The sequence below is a fragment of the Ursus maritimus genome, unplaced genomic scaffold, assembly GCF_017311325.1.
Source record: "Ursus maritimus isolate PB19 unplaced genomic scaffold, ASM1731132v1 scaffold_4, whole genome shotgun sequence".
In the NCBI taxonomy this organism is placed as follows: Eukaryota; Metazoa; Chordata; class Mammalia; order Carnivora; family Ursidae; genus Ursus; species Ursus maritimus.
In genome coordinates this window covers 62,912,201-62,929,574 of record NW_024426552.1, presented here as the reverse complement: position 1 = coordinate 62,929,574, position 17,374 = coordinate 62,912,201, and positions in this window count along the sequence as shown.

Here is a 17,374-nt window from a genome sequence, read left to right as displayed (position 1 = left end):
GCAAGCCACTAGGGTGGGAGTGAGGGAGTCACGTGATAATGACCAGACTTGCTTCATACTCATGAAGTCTGAAGAGGCCCCCATCTAAATTATGGTGAATGCCAGAAAACCTCTACAGTGCAGTAAGCCCAGGGAGGACGGCCTGGGCCTGTCTTCAGCCACACTGTGCCTTCTGTATTTGGAGCAGGACACAGTTCCTAAGGTCAGATGAGTTATGGTCAGAGCAGAGCACGTTCTCAGGGATGATAGGAATTGATGATGAACTACTACAAGGCAAGACAGCAGGTGGCAGCCTGGGGGATAGACAGCCAATGTGGAGAAATCTCCGGGGGGCCTATAGGGGATTGTGTGGGGTTCAGGATCCCCCAGTTAGCACCTGATAATAAAGCAAGAACTGGCACTTGGGAAGCAGGCAGAAAATGAGCTGTCCTAAGAAAGTTCCAAAAAACAGAACCAAGTAAGCCAAGAAATGAAACATGCTTTCATGAACTTTAATAAAGATAAAAAGTAGAAATGGAAGAAAACGAGATCAAAGGAGGAAAACATGGCATGGGGTTGGAACTGAAGACTATTCCATCTGCTGCTCGATCTTATCACACGTTGACCTCGGTCTCTAGAAAGCTTGTATCACTTAGTTTCTTGTTTATCTTTTCCTTGATGTGCAGGCGGTGACTCCTTGCCTCACTTCTCCCAACTCAGGTCCTAAAAGAACCCTTTCTTCCTCTGTCTCCAACCACATTGACTTTTCCTAACAGAATCAGAAGGGGCCAACAGTCCCTAGCGTGGCAGCTGTCGTTGAGCCATGAAGTGACCAGTCAGAAATTGGTCCTGGGGGCGCCTGGGTAGCGCAGTCGTTAAGCGTCTGCCTTCGGCTCAGGGTGTGATCCTGGCGTTCCGGGATCGAGTCCCACATTGGGCTCCTCGGCTGGGAGCCTGCTTCTTCCTCTCCCTCTCCCCTGCTGTGTTCCCTCTCTGGCTGGCTGTCTCTCTGTCACATAAATAAATAAAATCTTAAAAAAAAAAAAAAAAAGAAATTGGTCCTGGACCAGTGTGAACACATGTGTTCCTTTGACTATATATATATATATATATATCCATAAATTTTATAACAGTTTAACATTTTCATATTTTTAATATTTCTTAATTTTGTGGTAACAGTTTAATAATAACAGTATTTGTTGTTAAACTATTACCACAAAAATTACCTATAACCCCTTCACCTAAATACAACTATTTTTATCTATCATTTTTGTGAGCCTTAAAATGACAAACATATCTGAATATAACCCATGTTGTCCCAGGCCACACCTGTCTGAAATAAAATAGTCAGTAATGGTAAAAATGGCATTTCTCTGGCTCTGCTGTCACCTTCAATTCTGGAAAATCTGATCACTCTCAAATTCCACCCAACTATTTCTGGGCGTCTCTAACTAAGCAGGAGTAGAGATGAGGATGATCTCTTGTGCTTTCCCAAACAAGGTTACATGTTACATGTTAACCTGCTACATGTCTCTACACCCAAACTGTAATTCATTCCCCAACATCTCCACCCCATAGGGTCCTACCAGGCTCATTATAGATTTAGAGTCATCTCAAAGGTCCTCCTTTCCCCTTCATCCCTGCATGAGGCTCTCAATGTTCTCACAAGACTCTGGTTCACCCACATGACCCATGAGTATTGGGCTAACAGACAGGCTGAGTGAATGATGACGTTCTGAGCTTAGAATCATATAAGTGGACACACTCCTAGGCAGACCCTTGGTTGTGTGTAATCACCAGTGCCATAGAAGTAGCTCCCCACCAAGAAAGCCTATCAAGACTGAAGTGATAGACGGTGGTGTTAATGTGGGAGAGAATCTTAAAATTGTTTCCTCTAATTGGTTATTTTAAAATGTATGATCTCCTGTTTAAATGATTAGTGATAACAAATGGTGACACCCCCCACAACCTGACATCTCCATTAAGAACTGGAAAGTTGGATGGTTTTTTTTATAGGAGTTCAAAGGATTGGCTCAACCAGGCTAGGAAAGCGGATGTTTCATACAGAACATGAGAACTCTTTATTAGAGAGAAGTAAAATTGATTATGGGTAATAAGAGCTGGGGAGGGTTTTTTATGTGGGGAAGATGGTAAAAACACAGGCACAGAGGCAAGAAAGCACAAGGCTTGCTCAGTGACCCATTTGGCTTTAACTGTAGGTTCATGTGGGGAAACAGTAGTAGATGCAACTGGAAGGATAGATTTGGGGGCCACCACATTGAAGAGAAACCTTAATGCCAGCTCAGGAATCTGGAGTTTTGCTGAAGGCACAGAGAAATACTGAAATATGTTGTGCATGTAAATAACATGATGAAATTGACATTTTAAAGAAAATTGTTCTGGTCCTTGTATTCAGAAAATGTAGGAGAGAAAATCTGAAGGAGATAAAGACAAATATAATTAATCGTACCTAACTCTTTGGATTTCTTTGAGTCTTGCTTTTTTTTATTATAATAATACTTTTTATTAGATTATGTTAGTCACCATACAGTACATCCCTGGTTTTTAATGTAAAGTTCCATGATTCATTAGTTGCGTATAACACCCAGTGCACCATGCAATACGTGCCCTCCTTACTACCCATCACCAGCCTATCCCATTCCCCCATTCCCCTCCCCTCTGAAGCCCTCAGTTTGTTTCTCAGAGTCCATAGTCTCTCATGCATCATTCCCCCTTCTGATTACCCCCCTTTCTTTATCCCTTTCTTCTCCTACAAATTGCTTGTTTAAATATAGTTATTGCTAATGCTAGTAAACGTGGCATTGAGTACATATTATTCTTGACAATCTAAAAAATTCTATATTTAATAACAAAAAATATATGCATGAAGAAGCACTCTGTTATTCCACTAACCATGCTTATAGGAAGTTCAGCTTCTTAAAACTTCAGACTATATCTAATTTACCAGACCATTAGACTATACGTAATTTACTGTATCTAATTTACCTGTTGGTACATTAGAATAAATAGCTTCTAGTAACATTTAATTCATCAAAGAGATTGAAAAAATGGCAGGTATTCTGAATCGATCTTTTGGCTAGAAAACCATGTAATACAAGATAAATGTGTTTCAAATATGAAAGGTACATAAAATCAGATGGCTTCATAAAATTTTTTCCTCAGATATGTCAGAAATGTGTGCATCCATTTTTCTTACTTAAAAAATTAGTGATCTTTATTAAAGGACTCCATTTATGTTAAACTTTTATTTTGGTTTGGTTGGGTTGGGTTGGGTATGTATCGGGTTCTTTTGTTTTGTTTTACTTTACTACTTTTTCAAAAATTTTATGAAAGTAAATTTTTAAAAAAGATTTTATTTATTTGACAGAGAGATACAGCGAGAGAGGGAACAGAAGCAGGTGGAGTGGGAGAGGGAGAAGCAAGCCTCCCACTAAGCAGGGAGCCCGATGTGGGGCTTGAATCCAGGACCCTGGGATCATGACCTGAGCCAAAGGCAGACGCTTAACAGACTGAGACACCCAGGTGCCCCAGTAAAGGAAATTTTTAATTTTTATTTTGCCTACCTATGAGTCTTGGCAGGAGCATAATTTGCCTTCCACTATAGAAGCTGTAAGTTAAGATTCTCACTTTCTAGCTCCTTTGTCCTTGGGCATGGGAAAATATCCTAAGCTAGGTCAAACAGGTGTGAACTCCCTGAACTTTGAAGCAGGGGCTATAGTCAAAAAGAGTCTGATATCCATTTGGAGACAGGAGAAGGCGGAAGAGTTTCCAGGTCAGCAGCAGTGGTCTCCATCAATTAAAACTGGACAGCACTGTGAGCTGTGGTGGCCAGGGGTTAGTGGCAGTCATGGCCAGGGGTTAATGCAACAGCAGCAGAATGGTTCTGGTAAGGACAAGGTGAGGTTTGGGCTCCCTGGTAACTGCCTTCCTTCCAAGCTTGTCTTTATAGATTGCCAAAAATGGTCTTGTGAGTTCCAAATATCTTCTCAATAAGCTCCTCTTCCATCTGAATCAGCCTTGGTCAGCTTCAAGCTTTCAAGAACTTTGGCTGATATGACAAGTCCATTGTTGAAATTAAAAAAGAAAAGAAAATATAGACAAGGCAAAAAATAAAATCACTCATAATTTCCTTTATGATAACTTTTTTTAAAAAAAGATTTTATTTATTTGATGGAGAGAGAGACAGGGAGAGAAGGAACACAAGCAGGCAGAGTGGGAGAGGGAGAAGCAGGTTTCCCGCTGAAAAGGGAGCCTAATGCGGGTCTCGATCCCAGAACCCTGGGATCATGACCTGAGCTGAAGGCAGATGCTTAAAGACTGAGCCACCTAGGTGCCCCATGATAACAACTTTTAACATTGTGTCTATAGCCATTCCGAATTTGTTTTATACATCTATATACATTAAAACACACACACATGGGGCGCCTGGGTGGCACAGCAGTTAAGCGTCTGCCTTCGGCTCAGGGCGTGATCCCAGCGATCTGGGATCGAGCCCCACATCAGGCTCTTCTGCTATGAGCCTGCTTCTTCCTCTCCCACTCCCCCTGCTTGTGTTCCCTCTCTCACTGGCTGTCTCTATCTCTGTTGAATAAATAAATAAAATCTTTAAAAACACACACACACACACACACACACACACACACACACACACAGAGTTAGTTTGGGTGTTTTGGATGCAATAACAGAAAACTCAACTCAAATTGCTTGTAACACAGCTGCTATTCTTGCCATCCTGGCCTTTAACCTTACCCAGGCCTCAGAGACTGAAGAATATGGACTGACCCCCTAGCCATTCTTAATGATCCTGACTTGCCTATTATGAGTCTACCATTATCATTTCATAGAGTCAGGGGGTCCTGGATTCCACTAGCCACAGTGACCACCACCTGATTGAGTGTGGTAGCAGCAGTTGCCTGCAGAGCCCCAGGCTTTCTGGACCAACAGACATCCACCCTCAGGAGGATGAGCTCTGCCATGGCATACCTCTCTTGGACCATGTCATCTGGTTCTATGACACCCACTCAGGTTTTCCTCCTTGGTCTCTTTGCACTACTTCCTGCTTAGATCTAAGAGTTTCCCTCAGATCTTGATTCCCATAGTTTGTCCTTTCTTGGGCCTGACATCTTCTATGATATCTTAATTCTGGCCCTGGACCACCATTTATTTTAGGTGGGGGAGGGAGGTGGGAGTGGTGGGGAGGCAGAGGGAGAGAGAGAATCTAAAGCAGGCTCCATGCCCAGCACAGAGCCCAACACAAGGCTCAATTTCACAACCCTGAGACCATGACCTGAGCCAAAACCAAAAGTCAGACACTTGACCAACCGAGCCGCCCAAGTACCCCAGGACCACCTTAATCCCACCCTTTCCTCACAGAATTTCCACCTTTAATTGTCCCATTGCCTTATCTTAGCCAGCTCCCGATTTGTGATTTGGTGTTTTGGGTCCTGCTGCTGATCCAGCTCAGGATCCATGGTCCCTGAACCTGGTGCCAAGAATTGGGTCAAGGTACCATTTCTCCTTGTACCAATGAATACCCTATAATTCTGGCAAGCCTGGAAAAGGAAAGTAACAGGAAAAAAAATTATCAAAATCTCCATATTATATCAACAGAGACAATCTGGGAAATTTATGAGGAAAATTTGGTTTTCCTCTTTGCAGTTGTCTACACCAAAAATTTATATTTTTTAAGTGTAGTAACTATGACCATATGTAATCCATTAACAACTAAATAGGGTTTACCCATATTAGCATGATTTTTAAAACTATACCCACTGATTTTTCCCCTTTTATAGGGTGGCAAGAATTGTTCCAATTCTTAAAGGAAGGATAGAAAGAAAGATTGAAATGTCAAAACATCTATGAGTTATTGGGTGCTGCTATTTGCAGAAAGGGACCCTTCACTTGTCATGTAGAACCAACTTCTAGAACACTTTTCATTGGTCATCAGGGCCCCACTGACACTAAAGTCAAACAATTTTGCCTAAGAAATTGCATATTTCAGTTGTACAAGTACCTTAAACCTGCCCCTCTGCCTGTGACAGCCAAAGAAACAGAGAAAATAGGGGAATGCACACATCTGACCGTGCAGGAATGACTGAAGACAGGCAGCCATTGGGAAGTGTGTCCCACGTAATACATGAATGAATGGTTGGGTGAGTGAGTGAATAAGCCCACCCTTCAGGAAACCCTTTCCGGGAATAGAACATGTTTCTTTTTAAAAGTGTTTCCTTCTTTTCCTAATTGAGAAAAATCTGCTTATCTGATCTGATCTGCTCAAGTCCTGGTCATATCAATTTGCATTTGAATTATTTACCCAATATGATCTCCTCACAGGTCCTGAGTCAAATGCCAACAAGACGAATTGTGCTCTCAGCTGGATTTAATGTAGGAGTAAAGGAGTCTTTCTTCTTGATTATTTCCTATGAGTCCCTGCAATGCCCTAGCACTTTCAGCTATAGGCATGGATGTTCCTAACCTATGGGCTTAGGGTCACCATGTTCTTGAGCTGATCTTGACCAAGACAGGAGACTAGCCCCACCAGCTGGAGGGGCCTAAATATACAGTGTTGTCGTTTGTTGTGAGTCTCAGTTGGGCATCAGCAAGCCAAGTGTCCACTATGCTACTGCATACTCCAACGTACCATGTGTATCCATCTGTACTTGACCTCATCCTGCTTGCCTAGAGCTCTGTCCTGAATCTAGTCCATTTCGCCAGAGCCCCAACTCTATTTGGATCCTAGCAACACTTTTCCATTTTCCCCCTATACCTCCAAACTCAGGCTGGGCAGGGATTTGAATAAACAAAACTTTGAAAGTTATGATTCTGTCCTTTCCTGACTTGAAGTATTAGCAATACCTAGAAACAGTTCCATCCGACACAGTGAACTCCCTTAAGTATCAACATGGAAGTGAGCCAACAGTCTTAAAATGATATCCCTATTTAACAAGGCAGATGGGGTATGAGCGGAGCTAATATCAATCTGGTGGACAAGGCATGGCAGCAGACAGTGACATTCAAAGTCAGGTAGTTGCCATCTGTAGCAGTGGCTTAGTTCGAGACCATCTGTTCATTTTTGGCAGGTAGGGTGGCTGGGTCTCAACTCTTGGGAAAAGTAAGCTAGACCTTACTTAATTGAGCTAGGGTTCAAGGGAGATCTCCAGTTCTGATAGGCTACCAGCTTGCCAAACAAGGAAACTCAAACAGGTGCCTGCTTCCATAGACTAGTTCAACACAGGGTAGGGAAAAAGACGGCAGAGCTTTTCATAAGGCGGGTCTCAATGAACTAGTGATTTAAAATCAATTTAAAGGGTCTCTATAAGCATTTTTCTAATGAAATTCATAGAACAGAACAGAAGATATCAAAGTAAACTGAATGTAGTAAGGAGAAATATATTTCATGAAACTTTTGCTTCAGTTACATAGCTTGTTATATGCACTATGTCTGAGATATGTGAGAAACAAGAACTGGGAAGATGGAGAGGGAGATTTACTTTCATTTTCAGTTTGAAGTTTTTACCACATGGGGAACATAAAAAATGTAAGCAATAGAAAAATATTTGCAATAAACATAATGGACAAAACTCAATATTCAACTCCTACAAGAAAACCATAATTGTATAAAGATAGATATGTTAGTGCAGCAGTGTTTGTGATGAAACAAATTGGAAATGATTCAAATGTCTGTTAATGAAAAGCTAAAAAAGACTATGGCTTATGCTACTTTGGACAATTATACAGTCATTAAAAAGAATGAGGAAGATGTATAGTACTAACGTGAAAAGATACCTAAGATGTATCGTCCAGTGAGAACTTAAGTTCCAGAATGATACATATGTCATGATATTCATGTCATTTGTGTAAATGACAATTTATCTACTCAACAAATATTTGTTGAGCACCTACTGAATGCTGGACACTATTTTAAATATTAGGGATCTAGTGAAGAATAAAATAGACAAAATTCCTGTGGGTCTTATGCTCTAATGGTGGAGACTGAAAATAAAATAAGTAAGTTTTCTAGTACAGAAGTGAAATGTACAAAGGATAAAAATAAATCAGGGAAGGAGAATAGAGTCCTGGGAGGTGAAGTTTGCAATTTTAAGTAGGGTGATAGGGAAGCCCTGCCACAGAAGGTGGCATTTGAACAGACTTGAAAGAGGAGAGGGAACCGGCCACGTGGTCCTGGGAGAAGCGCTTTCCAGGCAGAAAGAACAGCAAATCCGTGTCTCTGAGGATGGAGCATGCCAGAATGTATAGAGCTGGATAAGTGTTGCTTTTATAAATTGAAAAACATAGATCTACACGTCAGTAATAAATACTTAGACTCCATGGGCAAGTAGACTATGCCAGTGACTAAACAGTTCACATGAGAAAAAAAAATATAACCTCAAACCAACATTTCAGAATATTTGTGTAGCTTCTCTAATGTAAAAATCAAATATTCAGGTTAGAAGAATTTCCCATGTGCCCTTCTCACATGCCTGTTATGTATATTGGAATTGCTTGTGTCCCCAATAGTCTGTGAGCTTCATGAGCATAGAAACTGTTTCTGTGTCTGGGGCATTTACAAGTTTCTTTCTGGAGTCTAGCACTGTTCCTGGCATTCATGGACACTCACAATGGTCTGCTGTTAAATGGTGCTTACCAAATACCAGCAACAGTTCTAAGGAGCTAACTTATTTAATCTTCACAAAATGGTTTTGAGGTAGGTGCCGTCATTGTTGCCATTTTTTAAAATTTTATTTATTTATTTGACAGAGTGAGAGCGAGTGCACAAGCAGGGGAAGCGGCAGAGGGAGAGGGAGAAGCTGGCTCCCCACTGAGCAGGAAGCCTAATATGGGGCTCAATCCCAGGACCCCAGGATCATGATCTGAGTTGAAGGTAGACGCATAACTGACTGAGCCATCCAGGTGCCCCTCGTTGTTGCCATTTTACACACACAGTACTGAGGCACAACAAAAGTAAGTAACTTACTGAAAGTCATTGTTAGAGCAAGAATTTGAACCCAGGCAGTCTGGTGCAACAGTCAGCTTAAGCCATTATAATGAATGAATGAATCCATTTTAATAAATTTATAAGAAACAAATAAAACGATTTTGATAAATATTTCAATAAATTCTTTAGATATGAAATAAAACAACACTTATTCAATTAAAATGAAAGGAATAAGAGCCCTTGCTGGAGGGGCTTATGGGAAGGCAGGCCTCCTGGTCCATTCTGCAGAGCACAGTGACTTAGAATCTGTCTCTACACCAATCTCTACAGGCAAAATTATTAGAACTGTTTATTCCTTTCATGTACAATTGCTTCTTTTAGTAATGCATAAGGAAATAATTTAAAACAAAAAAAGTTTGTGAATAATGATATTTATATCTGTACCATTTATAATAGGGATAAACTGGGCACAACCCAATTGCCCTGTCTCAAGGACTGGTTTTGGAAAATATAAGGTAAAACAATGTAAGCACAGAACAATTAAAGTAATAACTTCATGATGTATTTGTGTATCTAAATGTGCACTGAAATATAGCTAAGTAGAAAAAGAACCAAGCTATTGTGTATATAGGCATTAAAAGTATATATTATACTTCTGCAGAGATAATTAACAACTGAGATTTATGTCAATAGATCAATTCTTTGTGTTTTTTTTTCATAAAATTTTTTTTGTGTTACTACACATCAACTCTTTGTGTTTTTTCCATAAAAAATTTTAATGTGTAATAGCAGGAGAGTGAGGTATATCATCCCTTACTAAGGCTGAATTTGTGAGGCAAGGTCAATAAAGGCCATCTTTTCTAAGAACTAATTTCAGATTGTCGGTAGCTGCCAATATGTGCACATGAGCCTGGAGTTAGGATGGTAGAGTGGTTCTTTCAACCCCGCTTCTAGGTATAGAGAACTTAACGCAGTCTTTCCAAATCAGAATTTCTGGGAAGTAACCCAAGTGTCTGTGTTTTGAGAGAAAACTCTGAAGAAATTCTGATGAATGGCAATGTTTGAGAATAATTGCAATGATACTTCAACAAATATGTATATATTCTTAGAACCAATCAGTGTGCCTGTTTTTCCATAGTCCGTTTAATAAAGTATTCTAACCTTCTATTTTAGCTAATTTGATAGGTATGAAGTATTATTTCCTAGCTGATCCATTTTATTGAGCACATTCATTAAAAGGCATCATTAAGGCACACACTTTTTTAAAAAGCAGAAAAATGCTAGCAACAGACTAGAAACGATCTAAATATCCATCATTTTCAGACTGGTCAATAAATAATTGTATTTCCACACAATGGCAACTATGCTGCTGTTTAAAAAAATGGAGCAGAACTCTATGTACAAATAGGACATTTCTCAGAGATACATTGTTAAAAGATAAATGTGAGGTAGAGAACAGTGTGTCCACTGTGTTGCAGTTATTACCCCACCCCACCCCCCACCACCCCCATCTTGTATATTCATAGATTAGCTCTGGAAGGAGACATCAGAAACTGGTGACGATAGTTGCCTGTGGGTACCAGACTTGGTTGATTAAGGTTACAGTGATTAATTAAAAAGGGTAGATTGACTTTTAATTTTATACCTTTGCATGTATTATTTCTTAAATAAGAAAATGCGAACAATTAGGTACAAATGGAATCCCAGTCTACCTAAATTTCATCCATTATTAATTATTACCAAATTATCTGGGATGTCAACCCAGATTTAGGTTTGACACTCACTACAAATCTTATGCAGGCCTCATTCACTTTACTGCTTTGGTTTCCAGGGCTGTTAGGTTGGTCTTTCCTCTGGTGTTCAGAGCTTAATTGGTTGTTTGTCCTATTTTCTCTATGGGAATGTATCTATTCCTGTATCTTAAAGCATTCTCATTTCAGCTACCTGGGGCTTCCTGGTGGTGTAATCAGGAAGAGGAGAGGCCTTTGTTCTTTTCCCACTGACCTAAAGAGGTCAGAGAGACACCCACCAAAGCAAATAAACAAACACACCCAGTACCATCAGAACACTAGAATTTCTTCCAGCAAGCTTCGTGAATCCTAGCAGGTACAACACTTTGTGCAATGGAACTTCTTTATTGAGCAATGAAACATTGAGAATTTACAATGAATTGGCTTCTAAAGACTCCCTGAAAATAATTTCAAGAGGGCATTTTAAGCACAGTTTGAACACATTTCTGTAAAAAATAGGGGTATATCCAAATGCATAGATTATACAATACCAAGAGTGCACGCTAATGTAAACTATGGCCTTTGGGTGAGTATGGTGTGTCAGTGTAGTTTCATCAGTTATAACAAATGTACCACTCTGCTGGGGGATGTTGATAATGGGGGGGGGTGGCTATACATGTGCGGAGGTAGGGAATATATGGAAATTTTCTAGATCTTCCTCTCAATTTTACTGTGAACCTAAACTGCTCTATAAAAAATAAAGTCTTTTAAAAGAAAGATGGAATCTAGTTAATAAGTTGAAGAAAAAAGCTACAGAAATTCTTGGCTTTAATAAACTATAGAAAGCACGGGAAAAAATAGTGGTATATTGGATTGCCTATGTTTAACACTGTACATAAGTACATAATGTACCTAAACATTTAAATACATATTTTGTTTATAATTTCCCTTCTTTGAGACAACATCACATTGCCTCAGATTATCACAGGATCATCACAACCGTGAGGAAACAACAGAAACTGCAGAAGTCAACTGGTTTCTTTTCCCATGTACGATGAAAATCATGACACGCTATTTATAACATGTGTGCCTCTGGAACTTCGAGAAAGGTATTTTCTCATTTCAATCATTTCCGTGTCTTAATGGTTCTCATGCTAGAAAGTATCTTTTTGTTTTTGTTTTTATTCTGTTTTTTAATGTCAAGTCATGTTTTGTCTTCTGCAATTTCTATCCTCAGATTCTTGTTTGCCTTCCACTAGGGAAAAAAATTGGCATGATCCTTATAGGAAACGGTACATTCAAAGTGGATGACTAAAGAGAATCTGATAAAAGGACTATTTACAAGGATCAGGAGCAAGATAAGGATGTCTGTTCTGTATTCAACATTTCTACTGGAGCTTCTACCCAGTGCAATAAAACAAGAAAAAGAAACAAAAGGCTTTTGGATTGGAAAGGTTGAAATAGAAATTTTATTTCTTACAGTGAGGGTGTGCCAATGACAAATTCTTCCAACTTCAGCTTTTGTATGTATGAAAAATTATTTACTCCACCTTTGTTTTTGTAGTCAAGTTGTTATTTAAACTCCAGCTAGTTAACATACAGTGTAATATTAGTTTTAGATGTAGAATTTAGTGATTCGTCACTTACATACAACACCCAGTGCTCATCACAGTCAATGCCCTCCTGAACCTATCACGCATTTAACCTATCCTTTCTCTGCCCTTCCCCGTCCACTTGCCCTCCAGCAACCCTCAGTTTGTTCTCTACAGTTAAGAGTCTGTTCCCTTGTTTACCTCTTTTCCCCCATATGTTCATTTGTTTTGTTTCTTAAATTGCACATATGAGTGAAATCATATGATATTTGTCTTTCTCTGACTTATTTCGCTTAGCATAATACTCTCTTGCTCCATCCATGTCATTGCAAATGGCAAGATTTCATTCTTTCTGATGGCTAATATTCCATTGTACACGTATACCACATCTTTATCCATTCATCAGTCAGTGGGTATCTGGGTTCTTTCCATAATTTGGCCGTTGTTGATAATGCTGCTATAAAAATCAGGGAGCATGTATCCCTTTGAATCAGTACTTTTGTATGCTTTGGGTAACTACTTAGTAATGCAATTGCTGTATCATAGGGTAGCTCTATCTTTAACTTTCTGAGGCCCTGCAGTTTTCCAGAGTGGCTGCACCAGTTTGCATTCCCACCAGCAGTGTAAATCCACCTTTGCTTTTGAAAGATATTTTCCCTGATGGAGAATTCTAGGTTGACAGGTACCTTTCAGTACCTTAAAGATGTTGTTACACTCTCTTTTCACTTGTATTGTTTCCAACAAGGAATTTGGAATCCTTATCTTTGTTTCTATATAATATGTCTGATGTATTTTAAGTTTTTCTCTTAATCACTGGTTTTGAACAGTTTATTATGTGTCTTTATGTGTCTTGTGCTTAGGATTTGCCAAGCTTTTTGGACCAGTGGATTTATAGTTTTCATCAAATTTGGAGTAATTTTGGCCACTATTTCTTCAAATATTTTTCTGTTCATCCCCCTTCTCTCCTTCAGGAAGTGCAATTGCTATTAAATTGTCCCACAGCTCACTGATGCTCCATCATGTTTTTTCAGTTCTCTTTTCTCTCTTTGTTTAATTTTGGACAGCTGCTATTGCGATGTCTTTAAATTCAAAATCTTTTCTTTGGCAATATCTAATCAGCTTTTAATCACACCCATTGTATTTTTCATCTCACACGTTATACTTTTGATCTTTAAAAGTTTGATTTGAGGGACACCTGGGTGGCTCAGTCGGTTAAGCATCTGCCTTCAGCTCAGGTCATGATCCTGGGGTCTGGGGATCAAACCCTGGGGGCGGGGGGAGGAGGAAATCCCTGCTCAGTGGGGGGTCTGCTTCTCCCTCTCTCTCTGTCCCTCCCCCCCATTTGTGCTCCCTTACTCTCTCTCAAATAAATAATATCTTTAAAAATAATAAAAAAATAAAAGCTTGATTTAATCTTTTTAAATATATAACTTCCATATATCTACTTAAATTTTTGAGCCTATGGAATACCATTTTAATATTTCTATCCAATAATTATAAAATCTATGTCAGTTCTGGGTTGGTTTTGATTTATTCGTCTTTAAATAAATAAGATATCCTGCCTTTTTGCATGCCTGGTAATTTTGTATTGGATTCCAGAAATTGATAATAATAATGATATGAGAGCACACCACACACACACAAACACCACTATGCAAATTCTCCATGCAATGGGAAACATTCTCTAGTTATTAGGTTTTATCAGCCCATTCTCTTGGATACTGGAATATTCTATAATCTAATGCTCTTTTGTGTTTTATATATGTTGCGTTTTAAAATAATACACTATTATTGGTGGTTTCTTTTTTCTAATAGTGTTGAAAGAACTGAGTTATGGTTCATGGAATCCAATGCCTCTTTGTTAAATCAATAAAGGGCAGTGGATGGTAAGAGATGCCAGATTCTCTTCTGTTCTCTGTTGATTGATGAATGACCTGGATAAGACCCACTGTTTATCCTTTAATAAAATCTGCCTGTTTTTTTTTTTATTGATTCCTTAAATGATTTCACATAATTTTCTTGATGTATTTACTTGCTTGTAGTAGCAGGTTGACAAACTGATGATTGTTTCATTCTTCTGTATGGTCACCTGAAATTAGTGAATAGTTTAAAGGACAATTTCTAATGGACTTAACCTTTCAGCTCTTCAGTTTTCTTATGGGTAAAGAGAATAAATAATAAATGTTATTTATGTGTAACATATAGTATATAAATAATATAACACTTAATAAATAATAATAATAATCAGATTGCAAAAATGGTGTGAGGATTAAATGAGATAGCACGTGAGAATTGGCCTAGAAAAATGCCTGGTATATAGGAGATCCACCATGAAAGCAAGTTCCTCTTTTTTTTTTTTTTTTTGGTGGATGCTATGACACTTCGTCAATGTTCTCTTATTTGTGGCATTTTTGCTCTGAATTCTGCCCTAACTCAATCCAATCCTGAAGAAATTTTAGATTGTACAAGAAATCTGCTTGAGAAACCTCATACGCTTCTGTCTGGTATATCTCTTTTGGTGTCACTCTTAACTTTGGATATGATAGTACCTGCCATTTAGGCCACATGACGTCTGGGGAGCTGACCAGACATTAGCATAGAGCAGTGGTTCTCAAAGTGAGGTCCCCAAACCAGCAGCATCAGCAACACCTGGCACTGTTAAAAATGCAAATTTTCTGACCTCGTTCCCAAAATACTAGATCTGAAACTCTAGAGGTGGGACCCAGTAATCTGTGTTTTAAGAAGCCCTCTAGGTGATTCTGATGCATGCTGGAAGTTCAGAATTACTGTTGGAGCAACAGATGAAGGAGGGAGCCAACAGTTTCCTAACGGCTGGAGCAACTTCAACAGCGTTGCAGGGAATAGAAAGTTCGAAGAAAATGGGCAAGTGTGTGTGTATGGAGTTGGGTGGGAGGGGAAGCATTGGGGCTGAAAAGGGTTAAGTGTAAACTTATAGGGCTGGGAGCAAAAGATATACTCCTAAAGGGCAAAGGAGAGGATGTGGGGTCAAAGGAAGAGGACCTAGAGCCCTGGGGATTTGTTGCTTGTGTGTGTGTGTATCTTTTTTTTGAATATTTCTATATTCGGAAGTCTTTTATCAACCACCCTATCATTCTTCAGCAAAAATATCTATGTGTGTGAACTAAACGTTTAAAAACTTTCTTGTGACCATAAAGCTCTAAGTATTGAAAAGTTGCTTTTACATTGAGCACTGAAACAATTATTGGAATTGCCCAACTGAGCAAACAGACTACATTATTACAAATTTTAATAATCTTACTAAACCTAAAAAGTAAAACTTTATTGGAACTGCACATCTAAATGAGATTTGAGATGCATTTTATAGTATTCTGACTAAAGGAATTGCCACAAAGTGCCTTTGTTTGTTGCTTTGGAGATTCAACACTTCAGGGTGATGTGCAACTTTGGTTTGAAATGTCTGTCTTCTACAAAGCAGAAAAATCATTGAAATGTGAGGAGGAAAATGAGACTCTCAACTGCAGGTGCATACTCAGGGCAATTTTAGGGAACAGTTCAGACGGAACTTGAGGATCTGGAAATCAGCTCTCTTGAAACGGTCCCTGCCCCTGTATCCCTTAGAAAATCTTCACAACCTCCAGGGGTACTTTAATTTGAAGACCCCTATGTATGAAAAGGATGCCAGCTTGGAAGTTAGAAGACCTGGGTTTGCTTGAGTTTTGTTTCGTCACATTAGCTACGGAAACTTGCCCAAAGGGGAGACGATCGACATCTTGCTATGGGCTTCTACCATGTGCCAGGTACTGACTAGATGCTTCACATGCTACTCAGTCACACAGCAACTGTATGAAGCAGGTGTGATGATCAGTAGCCCCATTTTCGGATGGGAAAACTGAGGCTCAGGAAGTGAAGAGCCTAGCCTAATGTCATAAAAGTAGGTAATAATGAATCCAGGATTCAATCCTAGCTCTGACTCTAAAGACCATGCTACAGTCATGCTGTAATAATGCTTACTTGAACAAGTCATCTCCCCACTGTGGGCCTCAGTTTATTCACCTATGCAATAGAGAGAGATGGACAAGGAAAACTATTAAGCCACTTCCAGAGTTGACATCCTACGAGTCTATGTGCAGTCAAGACCAGGGCTTCAGAAGACAATATAGAAGAGATCCAGAAATTCATTAGACCTAGTGATAATTTCAACAGAACTGACATTGGGTTAAAGTCCAAAGCGCTTGACCTGCCATCCAGCTGGGACAGAATTAGGTGAGAACTGAATTCAGAGAAAATTGTTGGACATCTAATAGTCGGACACCTAAGAGGGAACCGGGGGTGGGGCAAGAAAATACATGTAACCCCATTTAAATTCAATGAAATCTATCCATAAAAATCTATTTCCATTTTTCTTTTTAATATAGTGAGATCTGCTGAAACCTGATACAGTCATAAGGCCTATAAAGTGCCTAATTCTGAATCCAGTTGGAAATTACTGTGAAATGGTAGTTAACCTCATATTATATCTTAGAATGTGTGGATCATATGAAGCTCATATGGATTTGTTTCTTTTTATCTTACATGTATTGTAAGACAGCTTCTCAAAATAGTCTACATTTGCAGCTTTGACTTCATTGTTACAGTTTACTCACCTTATTTCTTAACAACTTGCCGCTGAGCTCCAACTTCACTGGAATTATTCTCCTCAAGGTTATCAGACTACCTCTTCATTGACAAACTCAGTAACATCTTAAGAATTTTTGTTCTCTGGGAGCTTTTTGCTGTGTTTGATGTGACTGATTTTATCTTCTTTCTGCAATAATCTGCAGCTTTGGCCGACTCGACATTAAATTCATCAAGTTTTCCTTATACCCTCTGAGCATACCTCTCTCGCTTTCTGGGAAATTCTTCCTCCAAGTACCCATTGTAGGAGGCCAGTGTTAAAGGTTTTGTTCTTAGCCATGTCTTTTTGTCAGTCCAGATGATTTTCAACATTCTCATTGTCTGGGAAAGCTGCAAGTATCTCCATTGCTGACTCACAAATCCATATTTCAGCTTTGTGCTCAAAATCCATAGTACTAAAAAAAGTTGTCCAACTGCTTCTAGATATCCTCAAATTCAACATGTCCCAAACCAAATGCTTC